The sequence below is a fragment of the Lynx canadensis genome, chromosome B4, assembly GCF_007474595.2.
Source record: "Lynx canadensis isolate LIC74 chromosome B4, mLynCan4.pri.v2, whole genome shotgun sequence".
NCBI lineage: Eukaryota > Metazoa > Chordata > Mammalia > Carnivora > Felidae > Lynx > Lynx canadensis.
This window is the reverse complement of record NC_044309.1, coordinates 15,236,809-15,253,115: the sequence shown is the minus strand read 5'-3', so window position 1 is coordinate 15,253,115 and position 16,307 is coordinate 15,236,809.

Genomic DNA, 16,307 nt, shown 5'->3' with positions numbered 1-16,307 from the left:
TTGTGTATGGTGTAATAAAGTGGTCCAGTTTCATTCTTTTGTATCTAGCTGTCCATTTTCCCCAGCACCATTTATTGAAAAGGTTGTCTTTTCATCATTGTTTAGTCTTGCTTCCTTAGTTGTAGATTGATCATATAAACATGGTTTTATTTATGGGCTCTCTATCTTGTTCTCTTGATCTGTGTATCTATTTTTCTGCCCATCCCATAGTGTTTTGACTGTTACAGCTTTGTACTATATCTTGAAATAAGGGATTGTAATAATTTTAGTTTTGTTCTTTCTCTAGATTGCTTTGGCCCTTCAGGGTTTTTGTAGTTCCATACAAATTTTCAGATTCTTTTTTTCTAGTCTGTGAAAAATGCTACTGGTGTTTTGATAGAGATTGCATTGAACCTGTAGATTGCTTTGGGTAGTATGAACATTTTAACAATATTCTTTTAATCCCTGAGCATGGAATATCTTTCCATTTGTTCATGTCATTTCTGAGACTTCAATGATTTCCACAGGGACTTCTACAACTGAAATGGAGTCTTCTCACCTTGAGGCAAGTGGTTAACTTTATTTATTTATTTATTTTTCTTCAAAGTTTTAAAATTTATTTTTAGAGAGAGAGAGAGAAAGCATGTGGAATAGGGGCAGAGAAATAGGGAGAGAGAGAGAATCCCAAGCAGGTTCCATACTGTCAGTGTAGAGTCTGACTCAGGGTTCGATCTCATGAACCTTTAAAATCATGACCTGAGCCAAAGTCAAGACTCCACACTTAGCCAGTTGAGCAGCCCAGGCACCCCAAGTGGTTGACTTTATAACTCATTTCTGAGTCAGTCTTTGGATATGGGCTGCTCTCTGGAAGGGCATGTGACCTTGGACTAATGGTAGTTCTTAGAGAGGGACTGACCTAATAATGCAGTCACCAATACTTCCAGAATTTGGGGAATGAAGGCCTCCTCAGTCCCTGAATAAGACCTGGATAACATACCACAGTATCCTCTGTGCTTCTGTGTTTAAGAAAATATAATATTGGGGCACCTGGGTGGCTCAGTTGGTTAAGTGTCTGACTCTCAGTTTCAGGTCAGGTCATGATCTCGTGGTATCATGAGTTCGAGCCCACAATGGGCTCTGCGCTGACAGCAGGGAGCCTTTTGGGGACTCTCTCTCTCTCCCTCTCTCTGTCCTCCCCCTCACCCCCATTCGCTGTCTCTGTCTCTTTCAAAATAAATAAATAAACTTAAAAATATGTATAATATTAAACCAACTGATTTATAATTGGGTCAGTCCACCCACCTTCCTTGATAATGTTTTTGTTTTGTTTATATAGTGCCCTGCAACACAGATTCAACTGTGCTATGATGTGCTATGACAGAAGGAGGTGGAATTTGAAGGTGGAAGGCTGTTGTTTGAGTTTAGGTTCTGCCATTTTGCAGCTTTTTGTATACTTATAAGTAGGGTCACACAAGGAATCTGCCTCTCAGTTTCCTATTGTATTCAATGAAAAGCATATTATAGTTGACTCTTGAACGACATGAGTTAGAATGTGTAGGTCCACTTATATGCAGATCTTTTTCGATAAACACAGTTCAGTACTGTAAATGTAATTTTTCTTCTTTATTTTCTTAATCACATTTTCTTTTTTTTCTTTATTAAAATTTTTTAAGTTCATTTATTCATTTGGAGAGAGGCAGAGAGAGCAAGTGGGGGAGGAGCAGAGAGAGAGGGAGAGAGAGAGAGTCCCAAGCAGGCTCTGCCCTGTCAGCACAGAGCCCGATGCAGGACTCAAACTCATGAAACACGAGACCATGACCTGAGCCCAAACCAAGAGTCAGACGCTTAACTGACTGAGCCATGCAGGCACCCCTTAATAACATTTTCTTTTCTCTAGCTTACTTTATTGTAAGAATACGGTATACAATATATATAAAATATGCATATATTTTTATGTATATATAACATATACAAAATATGTGTCTACCAACTTTATTTTTTTGCTAAGGTTTCTGGCCAACAGTAGGCTATTAGTTTAAGTTTTGGGGGAGTCAAAAATTATACATGGATTTTTGACTGTGTGGGAGGTGGGTGCCCTTAACTCCTGTTGCTCTGGGGTCAACTATATATCTTAAAGTTTAAAAGCATAAGAAGTTAGTTGGTGAACTGTTACCTTTTACATTCCTTTTGTGTTTTGCTAAATAACTTTCTATAGTCATTTGCAGATTTATTTTAGTTATTTACAAACCCAATCCCATGGAGTGACTTTAAAAATATTTGATTGCACTAATTTACAAGCAGGGTAAAATGGCTAATTCTGAAGACCTCTGAATAAATTAAACAGTCTCACATAGACTTAACTTTCCCTAAAATAGAAGCCAAAAGGCACTGGACATTTCAATAGAACATCTACTTGAACCCCATAAAGAGCTCGGCCCTTATGATTAGCATTCCATTTAGTTTCAAAAACAGAGACTGTCTTTACTAGAAGAGCAAATGAACTCTGAAAGTTGGTATTTTTACTATTCAGTGATGCATTTTTGCACCCAAACTCAAATGTTAATATAAACAAGGAGCAAAATGGAGTAATACAAGCTAGTGAGTTACTCATTTCCAGAAAAATCCCCTCTAAAATTTCCTTGCTAAAGATGGGGTAGTGTCTTCTCTTTGAGTAATCTTTTCCTTGTCACATAGATACAACGATTGTTCTTTTCCAATAGGACATATATGGTCTTTCTTTTTCTGCAGCACAGACTATCAATTCACAAGCAGTGACTGGGACTGGATTTTTATTTCTCTCGGACTAAGGTATGTATTTTTACTGTGGTTCATCCTTAATGAAGATAATGAACATGGAGGCTGTATCCAGGTTCAGAAGGTGGAGGGCAGTGGGGAAACCTACCTGGAATTAAATAAGGGCTACTAGTCAGTCGTCCACCTTTGCTTTTCTACATGAGGGCAAGATGTGTTACGTCTCCTAAAAACCTCCACCACATTGCATTTTCTCCTTTTCTCTCCCCTTGCCCCTGAAATGACATTATGTGATTTCCTCTTGTATGCAAGTTAGTTAATAGCTGAGTTCAGTCAAAATCAATTTGTGAATAAGTAAACACCTCGTAATAAATAACACACTTTCAAAGCGCGTGTTTTTTTGGATTGATCTTACATCATCCAATAAGATCTGCCAATATCATTTTACATTAACTCCTGTCATGTTTAAATGCTTTTATAGGCTAATGGGGCGGTTTGTAATTCTACGATACCTATGCCATTTCTCAGATATATGGCACATAACAGATAAATAAGATGTCTGCGAAGGTATTTGTATTGAATGTTCACTGAGGGTTTCTTCTCTTACTGCCCTCACACACGGAAGCTACCCTGGGAGATGAATGTGCCAGGATAAGTTATCCGGGGCTCATAAAATCTTTTTCAGAAGATTGAAATAAAGTCAGTGCTTGCAGAAGACAAATCAATTGTGACATTTCTGAATAGAGTGCGATGCATTTAATTAGCAGCAGACATACTGGCAAATGCTGAATTACCCAATAAATCACTGAATGCTGGAACCCGTACAGAGCAGGGAATCAGCTGTCTTGTGAGATGTACAGCAAGTGATAATAGGGAGATCTGGCCATTTGTATTGTCACTTTGCTCCGTTGTCTGTTAATTTTTTTTCTGTGTTGACATTTGCACATGGAGCCCCTTTAATTATTTGAAACTATCTGCGAACCCTGTCCCCACCTACTCTGAGAATATTTTACAAATATTTGCATTTGCAAAGGACATTGGCTACTGTTGATGTGATATGGCAGATGTGGCATCTAAGGTCCTCTGTGGAGGGAGAATTCAGTGTAGCCAGAAATCCTCAGCACAGACGTTCTGAAGAAGCAACGAACAGGGTCATCGTATTACAGTTCATTGAAAATATTGGAGGTGTTACTTTAGTCATTTTTAAATCTCACAAAGGTATCTACCAGTTTAGGCAGAAAAATGACTTACTTTAATGTTTGACACCTTCGGTTTAAAAAAAATTTTTTTTTTTTAACCTGTAACTTAGACGCGTCTTCAGTCTACCTTTTTGAAATGCTACAGCTAAAAAGCATTGAGGCTTAAATCCAATGTTTTGGCTATGGAGAATCTGGGAAAAAAGATTGAAGATGAATTCTAAATGAGCGTTGCTGGCTCTGGAAGAAAAGGCAGAACATTCCCTCCCCCAACTGAAGGATATTTTATACATGAATTGATGGTTCTACTAGTGAGCCTTTTATTGACTAGCCTTCTATTATACAAACATTAAGGTAGCTTCTCATAGAAACACTACATCAGGTGTAAGATGCCTGTCCCACACCCGCTCCACATGACCTCTCTGCCTCTGATACCGTATTAAATGTGACATTTCAACCTTTTGATGCTAGATAGGGCCAGGGATGCTACTGACTATGAAAATATGGGGGTGAAATATAAAGAAACAAGCATTCCTTTATTTATAATAGTCTTTCAAGCTAGAGTCTGATTTTCCTGGAGTGCAGCAACTTTAAAAAGACTAGCAAGGCTTGCCTGAAGTCATGGAGGTCCAGCTTGTATTGCTATGGCTTCTAGTTACGATGTAGAGGAGTGAAGGAGTCTTAGAATCACGTAGGGAGGTCCCACTCCTTTCCTCTACACCGCCCCCCGCCATTTTCCTAAAATGTGGATGGGAAAGGGACCTCCTTACCCCCAAGGAATCTATAGGGGTGGAGAGGCAGGCATAAATTAAACAATAAAATCCACAGGCATCCCGCAGTCTGCTGCACAGACACTACCCAAATCCTTCAGCACCCTGTACCTTTCTTCATTGTTCTCCTCATTACTGTGCTTTGAGAAGATGACTTCCCAGCCCCAGCAGGCTGAATCTTGATTAGGTTAAGCCCATGAGGCCACTGTCATTTCCTTTGCCAATAACTGGTTGAGGAAAGGGGATGTTATACAGTTTTGACTGATGGGATGTTGGGGGAGTCTTTTGGACAGATTCCATTTGCTGTTATATAGAGGCATAGAAAGAGACATTTGGTCTTATATACAGGTGTAGAAAGAGACTTTATTTTTTCTGTCTCTGAATGCATTTGAATGAAAAAAATTAGAGCTGATGTAATCATCTTTAGGAACAGGAGCGTAGTCTGAGGACTAAAGCTAACGCTTGAAGGATAGAGAGGTTAATAGGGTGAGCAACCATCCCATTTGTCCAGGACTGAGGGTGTTTCCAGGACTTTGAGCTAAAACCACGAATGTCCCAGGCAAACTGGGACAAGTTTATCACCTCAGAAAAGACAAGATTAGGTCTTTGCTGCTATCATCTAACCACCAAGTTAGTCAACTATGCAAAAGACCTACTTCTGGACTTTAATGATTGTGATGAATATCCTTATTGTTTATGCTATTCTGAGTTGCATTTTGTTTAATGCAGCTGAAAGTGTCCTCAATGACCAGTATAGAAGGAATTTTATTTTAAATGAAACTCAGCAAAAGATGGCCTTTTAAAAATGTGTTCTTCTTAATCCTAAACCTTTCACCTAAAGTCATTAACTAATTCATGGACCCGTTAAAATGAATGTAATAGGAATTAATAGTCAATTAATCATCAGCCAAATCATTTTGACTTCACATTTTATATGGCCATTCTTTGCTCTTACAGTATAGTGATTTCTTAGAAATATAAATAATTATAAAACAGACCAACCATGTGCTATTGTTCAAACATCTTCAACATCAGCAGCAATAAATGTCAAATGAACAGATAAGAATTCAAAAAGTGAAATATAGTATTGATTTGCATCTTCAAATGACCAGAACAGCAATATAGCAAGCAATGGCAAAAAAAAAGGGGGACTCAATATTATCTTCTTAAAATTAATTTTTAATTTTTAAATAACTCTAGATTGACTATTATTTTAATTGTCTAGAATTGTATTTCTCATTGTATGCTTCCAGGAAGAAGGGTTGCAGTAGCAGTCTGTCTCAAAGTCTAAGCAAAGCATGAGACAGAGATTTGTACACTGCAATTTGTTCCTCACTTGACTTTATCCCAAACACCATCGAGTATTTGTGTGGTGATTGTTGAGTACTGACCTTACGTGTGACCTCAGACAATCAATTCTGTCATCTATTTAAGCTCGAGAAGGATGGTAGAATTCTGCACCCATAGAATTGCTTCATCGTTTAGGTATCACGGAAGTAAAAACTCTGGAGAAAGCACCACAGATAATTGGACATTATAACAGTTGGCAATGGTATTTCTGATCTAGAGGGTTCTATCTCAGTGAGTGCACAGGGGATCCATTTCCAGCCATCTCTCCGGTTAAAATGTGCTATGATATCACGCAGGAAATGAAGAAATGTTGTTGGCAATGGAATCATCAGCTCACTGACCGCACTCAGCTATTTGTTTTCCTTCAGGGCTGGAGGGTGGCAGGTTTCAATGTCTGGTCAATTGAGGCATTGAATCAGTACAGGCGGGGCTAGTGACTGACAATCAGTCATGGTAGCCATCTGGGGGAAATCCTCAGCAGGCTTAAGAAGGTCTCACACTGGGTCAAAAGATACAAATTGCATTTTGTAATTTGTACAACTTGAAAGGATATTTCTCCTTTGAAAATGTTGAGAATATTTAAAGGAATCCAAAGTAAGCCCTTCTTCTACCTCCATATTTTGCCTTTTCAAGCCAAATAAGAGAATCAACTAGTGAGAATATCTGATTTCCAAACTAACAGATTATTTGGAATTGCTGCTTTGCAGCTGAGTTTTGATTAAAGTCGTTCCTTGCCTTCAAATATTGTAGCTTTTTCTTGCAAAATTTTTCACTGACAAAAAGACATAGTCACAAATGCTTGATTATATCCATTTGTCAGACTCAACTTACCCAGAGAAGCTTCACTCAGCCTAATTATTTTTAAGAATGGATCCATTAAGCAATCTGGTATGCCCCATAATAAGTAGAGGTTTCTATTTCTGTAAGAGAATTCGAAAATAAAAAGCAAATATCAAGTCAAATATTGCTTCAGGAAAGATTTACGAAAGGATCATATAAACCATTTATAATCTCCAAAGAAACTCAAAAGTATCCTAAATTTCCATCTAAACCAAGACTCTAGGACTTTCCCCTTACCCCTCTGCCTCCCTTGAAATGAGACAGTAGAACACAGAAGCCTAGATTTGGAGCAAAGATTTTGTAATCCTACGGACTTGAAATTCAAAACCTGGGGTTGCCGCTTGCCACAGTGACATGCATGTTTCAATTTGATAGTTTAAACTTTTAGAGCTTCAGCTTTTCTGATTTGAATATTGGGATCATAATATCTACTGCATAGGGTTTTCTCCAATTAGATGATGTAAAGCAATTAGCAGGGTGCAGGGTAGTTCTCAATAGATGGTATCATTGTAATTAGTAGTGATTCGGGTTTGTGTTGTTTCTAACTCCATGTGCAATTTCTTCACTTGACTTCATGTTGCCCTCTCAGGCCTGACACATTCATCAACCTGCTAATTTGTCAGACAGTCTCTTTCACCTAATATTTTCGGAACATTTTCTTATTGTCACCAGTCTTTCAGCCACGTACCTTGGCATCACCTTGGACTCTCTATTATTTATTTATTTTTGTTTTCATAGTTAGAAATTTGATTCTCCTTTACTGATACCTCTTATAAACAGATATACAAATGATCCTTCCCCCGTACTATAAATTACTAACGATTATCAGACAGAAAAACAGAAGAAAAACAAAACCAGAGAATTTTCTTGTATTCTCCTCTGTGTTGTTTTAAAGGAATTAACTACTATATTAGTTTCCTAGGGCTACCTTAACAAATTACCATAAGCCGGGTGGCTTAAAAAAACCCCAGAAACTTATTCTCTTAGAATTCTAGAGTCTAGAAGTCCAATGTCAAGGAGTTGACAGGGTTTTTTCCTTCTGAGGGCTCTGAAGGAGATTCTATTCTATGTCTCTTTTCTAGCTTCTGGTGATTGCTGACAATCTTTGCCACCCCTGGCTTGTATCTGTATCACTCCAATCTCTGCTTTCTCCTTTACATGGCCTTCTTTCCTGTGTGTCTCCTCTGTGTCTCTGTGCATCTTCAAATCTCCCTCTCCTTCTAAGGACACTAGTCATTGGATTTGGAGCCCACCCTAATCTAGGATGACCTCATCTTAACTTGGTGACATCTACAAAGAATCTATTTCCAAATAAGGTCACATTCTGAGCTTCTTGGTAGATATGAATTTTGGAGGGGGGACACTGTTCAGCCAGGTACAGCTCTAAATAAAAATTCATTTTGAAAAAAGAGGAAATAAAGGAAGTTTGCACTTTCCTAAATAATCTGCCTTTAAAGCAGTCTTTTGTATTTGCCCACACACACACTCTCTCTCTTTATTCCGTCCTTACCACCCTACATAAGGTTCTAGTGTACAAAACTAATATTTTAAAATGTGTAATCCAATTTTTTTTCAAGTCTAAAAATTTGACTCTAATTGGCCTGGGATAGCCATCTCCTGGTTGTGGGAGCTGGGGATTAGGATTTGCTACAGGTATAGAAATAATGTCAGTTTTTGACATTCAAAATATGTCTTTACAGCCAAGATAATTATCTTGTAAGCCTATCTATTTAGTTAAAAAGGAATTTAATAAATTCTTTTGGCACTAATTCCCCTACATTTTGGCATATAAATTGCTAAACCAGGGATTCAGGTCATAGAATACCCTGAAAATATATAGAAAATACAAATATTTGTGATTAATGCTTAGGCAGGAACTTGGAATTAGAAAGAAAGATGTATGTAAAAACACTTCTGTTTCCTGGAATGTGGGAAGGAAATTGGGAGAGAAAAGGAGGAAAGTTAAATAAGAAGATAAAGATCAAAAACTCATCTTCTAGCTAAGATGAAAAGTATATGAGAGGGCACCTTGGTGGTTCAGTTGGTTAAGCATCTGACTCTTGATTTCAGCTCAGGTCATGATCTCATGGTTTGTGAATTCGAGCCCTACATCAGGCTCTGCACTTCCAGCATTGAGCCTGCTTGGAATTCTCTCTCTCCTCTCTCTCTGTCCCTCTCTTGCTCTTGCTCTCTGTCTCTCAAAATAAATAAATAAACATTTTTAAAAAGTACATGACAGACCATTACTCCTGCCATAATAGAATAAGTAACTATAAAATCTCTACATTTTAAAGCTAGCAGAGAACTATGGATGCAAAGAAATCTAAAGGAAATACGTTACACAAAATGGCAAACCTTTCCCAAGTGAATAAAGCCAATTCCATCTCAGGGGCAAATTGTCATGTCTGAATATGGGCAGGACAATTATATATAGCAGGGTCTGCTATAGGCAGAGGAACTTTCTGGGGTAAAGAGAGGCCAGCACAACTTTAAACCATCTGGGGACAGATTGGAATGTGGAGCTACCTGAAATTCCTGCTTACTTTTCTACATCTTTCTAGCATTTTGTTGAGCACAAATTGTTATGAGAAGCTAAAGGTGGAGCTAGGAGGCAGAGAGAGATCAATACACACAGAGAAGATCTTGCCTTCAAAACATTTGAAACCAGAGGTGAATCAAAACTAACTAATGGAGAAACTCAGCTTCAAACCAGTGTTGTTCCTTTTTGGATCAAAGAAATCAGTTACTCACACTAGTTGCCAGGCATAAGAAAATGTATTTCCTCTCTGAGGGAAAACACTATTTATTCCAGTTTCGACAGTTCTGTAATCAGAATACTGGGCATACAGAAAAAAAAAAAAAACAATATGAGACACGCAAATGATTATGGGAAAATTACCAAGAGGAAAAATAGTTAAAAGAAGCTGACCCATGGATGACTCGGATATTGGAACAAACAGGTTAAAGACTTCAACAATTCTGATTCTTTTAAAGAAAATATACAAAAAGAAAGGAAAAATCAATGAAAAGATGGAGAATTTTAAAAGAACAATGAAATGCTATGAACTAACCAAATTGATACTCTAGGACGAAAAAATGCAATATCTGAAATTAGAAATTCACTGGATGGGCTTCACGGCCAAACTGGACACAACAAAAGAAAGGACCAGTAATGTGAAGATGAATAGAACTGAAGAGGGGGTGAAAAAAGTGGAGAAAAAATAGCATTTATGACATGAAGGACAATAACAAATGGTCTAATAATTGTGATACGGATCTCCTGAAGGAGATGAAAGAGAAAATAAGGCAGATAAATGTTTCAAGAGAGAATGGCTGAAAATTTTCCAAAATTGATGATAAATATCAACTTACAGATTCAAGAAGCTTATCAAACTCTAATATGGAAAAATATAAGAAAAGCTGCACCCTGGCACATCTTGGTCAAATTGTTAAAAAGCAAAGTATAAGAGAAAATCTTAAAAGCAGCCAAAGAATAAAAAACACACTATATTCAGGGAACAACAAATAGATGAGATTGACTTCTCATCAGAAACAATGGAAGCCAGAAAACAATGGCATGACTTTTTTAGAGTACTGAGTAAGAAATATGCTCACCTAGAGTTCTTTACTAGGCAAAAATAAACTTTAAAATGAAGCTAACATAGAGGTGTTTTCAGACAAACATAAGTTGAGATAATCTAATAAGAACTAATGCAGAAAAATTGTCAAGCTAAAGGAGAAATATTCCCAAATTGAAGAATAGATCTACAGAAATGAATGAAAAGTAATATAAGAAGTAATTTTAAAAAATTTATTTATTTTTGAGAGAGAGAGAGACAGAGACAGAGAGAGCAGGGGAGGGGCAGAGAGAGAGGGAGACAGAGAATCCGAAGCAGGCTCCAGGCTCTGAGCTGTCAGCATAGAGCCCAATGCGGGACTCAAACTCACAGACCGCGAGATCATGATCTGAGCTGAAGTTGGATGCTTAACTGACCAAGCCACCCAGGTGCCCTATAAGAAGTAATTTTAAAAGATTTCGAATATTTTGTACTGATGTACTTTACTGCATATGTAAAAGGAAAATACATGATAGAAGTGGCACAAAGGATAGGAGGGTTTAGTGAAATTATAATTTGTAAGTTTCCTTAAGTGAAATGATAGAATAACTCAAGGTAAACTTACAATGTCATATACATATAATGTTAAGAGTAAGCAGTGAGTAAAATGCAGAAGCATATAGTTAAAAAGAAAACTAAGAGGAAAAACTAAAATTTTTATTTAAAGGAAGGCAGAGAAGTTTGAACAAAGGAACAAAGAACAGAGGGTCAACTAGAAAATCGCAAGATCATAGACTTACCTCATCGTATCAGCAATTGCATTAGGTGCAAAAGGAATGATTACTCTGTTGTCAGTTTCTGTTAGTCTGAATAATAAAACAAGATCCAACTATGTCCTGCTTATTAGAGACACACTTTAAGTATAAGGACACTGAGAGGTTGAAAGTAAAATGGTTTAGGGATGCCTGGGTGGCTCAGTTGGTTAAGTGTCTGACCCTTGATTTTGGCTTAGGTTGTGATTTCGGCTCACAGTTTGTGAGTTTGAGCCCCGCATCGGGTTCCGTGCGGACAGTGCGGAGGCTGCTTGGAATTCTCTCTCTCTCCTTCTCTCTCTGCCCTCCCCAACTCAAAATAAATAAATATACTTTAAAAAAAAAGAAAGTAAAATGATTTAAAAAGTTGTACTATTCAAACACTATAAAAAAGCTGATATGGCTACATTAATATCAGACAATAGAATTCAAGACAAGGAGCCTTATCGGAAGTCAAGAAGGACATTTCAAAATGATAAAAGGGTAGTGTCATTAAAAAACCAATAAAAACCTTAAATGAGTTTGCATCTAATAATGTAGCTTTAAAAATCTCTGCTGTCTTATGAGAGAGATCAGTAGGATTTGACATGAATTATCACACATTCCTCCCTGATAGCTTCTTCACATAGCTTCCAGAACACACATTCTCATGGTTTTTCAGAGGTTAATACTTCTTACTCATTAATAATTCTTCAGTACCTTTTCGTTAACATCTCTTCTCTCATATTCCTGCATGTAGACATGTCTTAGGGTTCAGTCCATATTCCTCTTCTTTTCTGGGTCTTCATTGATGTTCTGATCCTCTGTAACAGTTTTAAATATCACTACACTAACAACTACCAAATATTATATCTACAGCCCAAATTTCTCTCTCAAATTCTAGATTTGTACATCCAAATGCCTATTCGAATCTCTACTCAAGTTGTAATTGCCTTAAACTCAACTTGGCCAAAACTAAACTAATTATTCAGCCTTCCTATTAATTGAAGGCAAGTATATTCTTTCACTTGCTAAATCCACAATCCCTTGGAATTATGAGAGATTCCTAACTCTATTTCACATCTCACATCTAATCTCTAAGGACTTCCTGTTGACCGTACCTTCAAAATACACTCAGAATCTAACTACTTCTTACAATCTCCATTGCTATTACTCCTGGATTTCTGCCTTAGGGTGCTAACTGAAGTTCATATTTACACACCACTACAGAGAATTTTTTCAACATAGCAGTTGGAATCGTCTTTTTTTTTTTAAGGAATGAGATTAATATTTTTTTATTTGGATGAAGCTAACATAAACTAACCATTTTAATGTGTAAAATTCAGTGCCATTTGGTACATTCACGATGTTCTGTAACTACCACCTTTATTAAGTTAAAACATTTCTGTCATCTCCCCAGAAAACCCCACACCCATTAAGTAGTTACTCTCCAATCCCTGTTCTTCCTACCCCCTTGCCGACCACCAATTCCTTTCTGTCTCTATGGTTTTACCTGTTCTGGATATTTTATATGAAAGGAATCATATGATATGTGACCTTTTGTGACTTTTTTCACTTATACTGTTTACAAGTTTCAACCAGGTGTAGCATGTATCAACACCTCATTTCTTTTTATGGTTGAATAATACCTCATTGTATACATCACATTTTATTTATCTCTTTGTCCAATGATGGGCGTTTGGTTTGTATCCAGCATTTGGCTACCGTGAATATTGCTGCTATGAGTGTTTGTATACAAGTATTGGTTTGAGTGCCTCTTTTTAACTGTTTTAAAATTTTGAAACAAGTACAAACTTACAGAAATGTTTAAGAACAGTACAAAAAACTATTTATTTTCCTGAATCATTTAAAAGTATGTTGCTGTCCTTATGCCCCAACTTCTTCTAATACCTTAGCAAATATTTCCTACAAACAAGGATATTCTCCTAAGTAACCATAACACAACCACCGGGATTAATATATTACTACCATAATGTCCTCAGACCTCACTCACATTTTGCCAGTTGTCTTAATAATGTCCTTTATGGCAAAAGGATTCAGTGCAGGATCATGTGCAGTGTTTTGTTGTCATGCCTTTTTCAGAGTCTTTAGTCTGAAATTGTTCCTTTGTCTTTCACTCATATAAACCTTTTGAAGATCATTTCCTAGGAAGTCGCTCAGTTTGGAGGGTCTGGTGTTTCCTCATGATCAGATTCAGATTATACATCTTAGTCAAGGATTACATAGAAATGGTGCTATATCTTCTCAGATGCTACATGATTTTGATTGCTGGTAGTGAGTACTCTTTTCCTATTTGTAATTATCAAGAATTTTGCAAAGAAGAGGTGCGGTGAAACTGTGTAAATATTTCATTTATCATCAAACTTTATAGTTATTCATTTAATATGTATGGATTTACGATTTCCTATTTTATTTAATGAGTTATATTATCATACTCACATTACCACATATCTGGCCCCTACAAATATGGAAACCCTTTCAAGCTAATTTCGGTGTTGTTTTAACATATTCTTTTAATACCTCTTGTGATTTCTAGTACAAGGAGATATCCCAGACTCATCATGTGTATTGCTTGCTCTGGGGTTGGAATCAGCTACTTTTCCAAGGAGCCCTTATAGTGAAATACAGCATTTAGAAGCCATGATCCTAATGCTAACAGTGCTCATTGCTATTGGGGTATCATTGTTCCCAGTGCTCTCAATGAACAGAGTTAGGGAGTGTGTGTGTGCATGTAAGTGTGTGTGCATGTAAGTGTGTATATACACATATAGCCACATCTAGATTATTTTCATGAGTTTATATGGCCACATTTATACATATATACACATAATATACCATATATAAAATATACATATATATGTATATATATATATATGTGTGTATATATATATAAGCAAGAGTTGTATTTTTTTGACCAATTACCTGCCAACACCACAGGGTTTACTCTAATCTTTCTCCCCTTCATATTTATAACTCCCTTCTGTAACCATGAGAAACTTGGATCCCATTATTTCTAATATATTTCACTATTTGTAACCACTATTCCATCTGCACCACCATCCGCTCCCTTGCGTAGACACCCTCCTCACCCAACTTGGGCTGTAACAGCACTTTCTGGGCTGCACCCCACGCCTCCCACACACAGATGCTCTGATTCCCACAGCAGACCACCTCACTGTAGAAGTGCCTTCTACAGACCCTCAGACACTGATTCTTCATACTGGGTCTCCCATGGTGGTGGTTCTCCTTATCCTGCTTGGACCCCAGTACCCTGTGCCAGTTCTCCACATAGATGCCTTCCCTACAATGCTTGATCTCTGACATCCTGTGCTGGGCAGGCTTCCTATGTGGTTGCCTTTTGCACTTCACTTGGTCTCTGACACCCATTCTGGGTCATCATGACCCTATCCCTCTATTCAGCTGGCATAAATGCCTACCTTGCTTTGTGCTACCTGATGACTTTGGACTAAATGTTTAGGAAGAGAGGGAAAGAAGAAGAAAAGAATGATTCTTTTTAAAAATGTTTATTTATATTTGAGAGAGACACACACACACACAACAGAGTGTGAGCGGGCGGCGGGGGGTGCATAGAGAGAGAGGGAGACACAGAATCTGAAGCAGGCTCCAGGTTCTGAGTTGTCATAGAGCCTGATGTGGGTCTCAAACTCACAAGCTGTGTGATCGTGACCTGAGCCAAAGACAGAGGCTCAACCAACTGAGCCACTCAGGCACCCCAAGAATGATTCTTTTAAAATCCAGTTCTGACTAAAATGGGTGTACAGTTTGCATTGCCTTTACCAGTTTATGAGGCATCTAATTTCTCCATAGCCTCCTGAAATGCTTCCTGTCCCATTCAGAGAGAAAGCCAAAGTCCTCATAATAATATTCTAAGTCCTACTTACTCTTTCTTATTACTCTGTTTCTTCAACTCTATCTAACTTCCCTCAACCCACTTCATACTCTAATTTTCCTTCAGACAACTCATTTCCTTGCTACTCCTCAAATATATAAGGCAAGCTACTGATTCAGGATTCTTTATTGTGGCTGTTTCCTCTATTTCAAACATTCCTCCCCCAGATTCTCCTATAAATATCTGTGCAAATCTCGTCTTCTTTGTGAGGTCTGACCTGATGTATTTGTTTGCTTGGGCTGCCATAACAAGATACCACAGGCCGAGTGGTTTCAACAACAGAACTGTTTTCTCTCAGTTCTGGAGACTGAAAGTCCAAGATCAAGATGTCAGCAAGTTTCATTTCTTCCTGGCTTATAGATGGCCACTTTTTACTGTGTCCTCATGTGGTCTTTTCTCTGCACGTGCACATCCCTGGTGTGTCTCTGTGTGTCCTAATCTTCCCATCTTATAAGGATACCAATCAGATTGGATTAGGGTCTACCTTAAGGACCTCATTTAAAATTTTTTATCTAAAGTCTCTGTCTCCAAATACAGTCACATTCTAAGGTATTAGGTGTTAGAGTTTCAACATATGAATCTTGAGATGACACAATTCATTCCACAACACCTGACCACCAGATGTAATATTGAAATTTACACCAACCTGGTACTTCCAATTCCCATTGCATTGTACATTTTTATTTCCAGAGTTCTGATCACTTTCTATCAGGGTAAATAACTTGATCTATGCCTGTATATTTTTTATGATCTGTCTTCTCCAATTGGAATGTAAATTCTACAAAGCACTACAACAGTGCTTAGTGCATAGGAAGCAATCCATGCATAGTGTTGAATGAATAAAACTTATCCATGTAGTATTGATGAACATTTGGGTCATTTCCAGTTTATTGCTGTTAAAAACAATGCGCTAAAATCATTTTACACATGACACACATGTATAACACATGGTAGATAGATGATATAGAAAGATAGATATAGATATAGATATAGATATAGATAGATATAGATATAGATATAGATATACATTCTATACAATATATCCTAAGAGACATTGGGTATGTATTTATTGCTGAGTCATAGGGTATGCATATTATATTAGTTTCCCGTGGTTGCCATAACAAAGTACAACACATTAAGTA